Below are 5,544 nucleotides of genomic sequence, written 5' to 3' on the forward strand. Positions count from 1 at the left end.
GCTGGTAAGTTATACTTTAAACCACTAATCTTTGCAACTTAAGAAGTATATCTCCCCATCCCTATGAGAGCTTGGGTATGGTGAATCTAATACCAACCCATTATTCATGTACTTAATATTGGATTCTAACTCATGTTCCCTTTGGTGTCATACGGATTCTCTATACATGATATGGTACAATTCATTATACTTCCCAGTACCTATCAGTTTATCATACTTATAATAGTCAGAGAGGGGATGGCAGTGTCCTGCTTCAATGCGTGCAGATCAAGTCTTGAAGGGAAGTTGCAGAAATTTCCAGTATTGGGCTCAAAGCAGAATTCCAACCATACAAGAAGTGAGTCTCCCCAATTAAAAGACTCCGGTTTGCAATGGTAATATAAATAAAAATTACTTTTGAAATTGGTTATATTCATCATAAAGGAAGTACAGCAATCTCTCTCTCTCTCTCTCTCTCTCTCTCTCTCTCTCTCTCTCTCTCTCTCTCTCTCCTTGAAAAATTCCAAATAACATTTTCTTTCTCCAGCGTGAATAGGCAGTTTGTGCAACTAGGGAGCTATCTCATTTGCTAGCTAATTATCACTAATTATGGCTAATTATGGTGTACCAAATGACTAGTGTCTGATCTCCTTTTGTCTACCCTTGAGCAGAAGGATCTCTTCCTTACGCTTCCAGATTGGGTCGCTAACTGAAACAGAATCCCTTTATGGTCGCGAAGTGGGACGACGCCCTTGGCGGAGTCGAGATCAAATTGAACTCGCATAAAAAGGTTGAAAAAGTAATATTTTTTTTCTATTTGTATGTATTTTTTGGTGGGAGTACGCCCTTAAATAGTAGAAGCGAGCTAGATGCTCGTAGTAGTTAGACTGGGAAACTTGCTTATGTCCCTTGATCGGTCCCAGGTGAGTGTAATTATTGATGAACAGTGTTCCCCTGGTACCTGGGGTGACCAAATTATCTGATCAATGCCAGTGCTCCCCAATCCTTTTGCCCTGGTGTCCTGGGTGTGTCTCTCCGCCCTTGTTGGGTTCAGGGACGTAATTCACAATGTCGAGCAGGTTTTCAACTTTTAGCCTTTGGAGAAATACAAGAACCTTGTGCTGTCTGGGAGGCAGGCAGTCACCTGGCCCACTAGACAGTAGTCTAGCCGGGTCATGAAGAGGTAGAGAGGATGTAGTTTATCACTTCTCAAATCAGGTTATTCCTGAGGTGATGCCTTAGGTGCCCTCTTAAAATGCTCTGAAACCTTAGGCCTGAGTGTACGAGACTTTTCACTAGCACTGGTAGTTCCGAGAAAAGATTTGTCAAGGAACACGGTATCTTTCTTGCTCATGAGATCATCTGTAGAGATGAGGAGTCAGCCAGGACCAGGGCTTACGAGTTCCGGGGTATGGCACCCACACTCGCTATATAAATAAACCTGTTGGTGTGCCAAGTGTTGAAGGCAGGTGTCTGGAAGTGGCAGGAAACCTTCAAGGCCCTCTACCTGCAAGAGTGTACTCACAAGTCCCCTGACACCTTTATGTTTGGACCCGTGTTGGCAGCTCAAGCGTCTGCGTAACCAGCCCACCTCCCACATGGGACAAGAATGCATCTCGAATATAATAATTTTTGACATAAGTAGGGAATGTAAGTTAGTATAGTTGGCTGTTATATTTCATTGCTCTAACTATATCTTGGGGTCAGCAGTCGAAATGTTACAAGCTGGTCGGACCAGATGCTGGTAAGTTATACTTTAAACCACTAATCTTTGCAACTTAAGAAGTATATCTCCCCATCCCTATGAGAGCTTGGGTATGGTGAATCTAATACCAACCCATTATTCATGTACTTAATATTGGATTCTAACTCATGTTCCCTTTGGTGTCATATGGATTCTCTATATATGATATGGTACAATTCATTATACTTCCCAGTACCTATCAGTTTATCATACTTATAATAGTCAGAGAGGGGATGGCAGTGTCCTGCTTCGCTGCGTGCAGATCAAGTCTTGAAGGGAAGTTGCAGAAATTTCCAGTATTGGGCTCAAAGCAGAATTCCAACAATCCAAGATGTGAGTCTCCCCAATTAAAAGACTCCGGTTTGCAATGGTAATATAAATAAAAATTACTTTTGAAATTGGTTATATTCATCATAAAGGAAGTACAGCAATCTCTCTCTCTCTCTCTCCCTCTCTCCTCTCTCTCTCTCTCTCTCTCTCTCCTTGAAAAATTCCAAATAACATTTTCTTTCTCCAGCGTGAATAGGCAGTTTGTGCAACTAGGGAGCTATCTCATTTGCTAGGTAATTATCGCTAATTATGGCTAATTATGGTGTACCTAATTACTAGTGTCTGATCTCCTTTTATCTACCCTTAAGCAGAAGGATCTCTTCCTTACGCTTCCAGATTGGGTCGCTAACTGAAACAGAATCCCTTTATGGTCGCTAAGTGGGACGACGCCCTTGGCGGAGTCGAGATCAAATTGAACTCGCATAAAAAGGTTGAAAAAGTCATATTTTTTTTTCTATTTGTATATATTTTTTGGGCTCAAGCCATGTCGTCCTGATGGAAGTTCCTATAGGGTAGCTTCCTAGGGTATATTACAACTACGGCGATATTACCAGAGAATTTACCTTAAGGTACCCAGAATTCTAACTCCTGGAGCGAATATCCCTAATGAAAGTACCAGGGATATCGCGAAATATCAGAGGATGTATTCTTGACACACCACATGGCAATCTGCACCCTGAACAGAGATAACATTTCGAAGGGGTCATTGGCAAGAAAACGAAAACGAAAAAAAAAAAGGAGAGCCGTTCGCAAGGCTCTCTCTTCTCCCGTTTCGCAAGCGTGCATTGCGCCGATTCTGGCGCCATCTGTATTCCTTTTTGCGTAGCTTAACAACTCGGTGTTTTTTCCTGTGTTTCTCGCAAAATCTTGGATTTAATCGCTTTATTATGCTTACTCCAACTTCGTCTGCCTCTGATAAGTTGAGTATTATTTCTTTTATGTATAAATGTAGGCTCTTGGTAATTTTTAAAGTGATTAATAGTAATAATCTTTGTTACAAGAGCCGTTGCCTACCGGAGGCGTCCTGGACGCTGTCGCTCGCTAGGTATGAGTTTTAGTTAGCCAGAGCAACGTTCCCGGCTGTTTTGCTTTAATAATTTTAGCTATTTAGCGTTATATAGGATTTCCTTATTCGTGCTTTTAGTATTGTTTGTTTTGGCGAAGTATTCGTCAATTCTGGCCTACGCTAGAGCAGACACTAGTAATTAGGTACACCATAATTAGCCATAATTAGCGATAATTAGCTAGCAAATGAGATAGCTCCCTAGTTGCACAAACTGCCTATTCACGCTGGAGAAAGAAAATGTTATTTGGAATTTTTCAAGGAGAGAGAGAGAGTGAGAGAGAGAGAGAGAGAGAGAGAGAGGAGAGAGAGAGAGAGATTGCTGTACTTCCTTTATGATGAATATAACCAATTTCAAAAGTAACAGAAGCCATCCTTGACAGACCCTGTCCATCCTTATGGATTATCTTTTGAAAGATCCTATTCAGGAGTCCCTTCAAGGATGTCATCCTTTGAGGAAAGTTTGCTGGGCCTCTTGAAAGTCAAAAATCAAAAGAGGCACTTGAGTGGGTAATATCAATGTTCTTGAGGTCACAAAATGGTTTTAATTATTATTATTATTATTATTATTATTATTATTATTATTATTATTATTATTATTATTATTATTATTATTATTATTTCTTGTAAGATTTAAAATCCCTAAAATACAGGAAAAGTTGAAAGACTCGAATTCACCCCAAACAAATCTTAGGCAGAAATCTCTCAATTGAGAACAAAGGGGGAAAAAATATTTCTTCAGTATTTTGGAAGAAAGTTGGACAACTTAAATGACATTATCAAGGACAAAAGTCTCGCAGGAATTGAATTCATTACCAGCTTTAATGACAAATCTTGAATTCCAGGGTCTTTAATATGTTAATGATCTGATTTTTTATATATAAGTATTTTATTTATTTGAATTGGGAGAACATAAATGTTCAAAAAATTATCAGAATTTATTGGATATCATAAAGCGTTCTTATACCGTGATGAATTAGAAAAATATTAATATGTACACAGTCATACAGATATATATATAATAATGATAATGATAATAATAACAATAGTAATAATAATAGTTCTTATTATTATTATTATTATTATTATTATTATTATTATTATTATTATTATTATTATTATTATTATTATTATTATTTCTTGTAAGATTTAAAATCCCTAAAATTCAGTATTATCATTATTATTATTATTATTATTATTATTATTATTATTATTATTAGTAGTAGTAGTAGTAATAGTAGTAGTAGTAGTAGTAGTAGTAGTAGTAGTAGTAGTAGTATTACTGTTTTTTATCAGTATTATTATCATTTTATTATTATTATTATTATCATCAGTATTATTATCATTATTATTATTATTATTATTATTATTATTATTATTATTATTATTATTAATATTATTATTATTATTATTATTATTATTATCATTATTATTATTATAATTATTACTATTATTATTATATTGTTCACACCCTGTGAATTTAACAATATACTGCCAGGTTAACGCAAAATTTCCCTCTCTATGTACAAAAAGAAAGCTGTACAGTGTTTCATTATTCATCTCTCTCTCTCTCTCGAGTATATAACTTGGCTTTTCATTTCAGTGATCATTTACTCATAACTAATCCGTGTTTGGAAAATCAGGAATAGAGTTATGAGTCACCACCATTTCCAACTAATCGTCCTAAATATTGAAATATAACATTTCTATAAGAACATTTTGTACATTTGCTACAAGAGCCTTTAGATTTACCTTAGTTTATATTCTCTGATGCGTAATTCTCTAAGTGTAATTGATTTTAAAAGTTATTCCAGACTTTTTAATATCACAGTGGGTGATGTTTAGGCTTAATCGCCCATCGTTGGATACCGGCTGGAGGGGCGTTGAGACCCACAGATCCCAGAGGAAATAGAGGCAGAGTAATGCTTCTCCCTAAGGCGAAAATCCAATGGATTCTGTTTAATTACCGTTAGTGTCGATGGGTTGTTATTCAGGGTGTTGAGATCGATCTAATTCAGGTGATTTTATGCTCATTGGTTTTCATCAAGCTTGTTTTCAGCTTCAGATAATTTAGTTTAATTCTTAGAATGTTTTTTTTTTTTTTGCTTCTTGGAGTCTATTTATGATGATATTGGGAAGTTAACATATGTTAACTTCAACTTAGATTTTGCTAGTAATAAGGTAAAGGCTACTGATTTTCAGTCTTGTTTATTTAGAAAAATGTTTATTACATGTTTTAAAAAAGGATTTACTTCATGAAGTCTTCCTCAGAAGAAGTAAATTGTAGATTATTTAACTTCATCAAGATGGTTTGGAATTTTGTGGGCTTTAAGACTAAAGTTGAATTCATTTGCTTTAGTACGTATAGTAAATAGGTTCCTAATTTATGCTATTAAAATAAATAAAATAAGTCTATTCTTATTTCATT

This window comes from Palaemon carinicauda, chromosome 34 (genome assembly GCF_036898095.1).
Source record: "Palaemon carinicauda isolate YSFRI2023 chromosome 34, ASM3689809v2, whole genome shotgun sequence".
NCBI classification, from domain to species: Eukaryota; Metazoa; Arthropoda; class Malacostraca; order Decapoda; family Palaemonidae; genus Palaemon; species Palaemon carinicauda.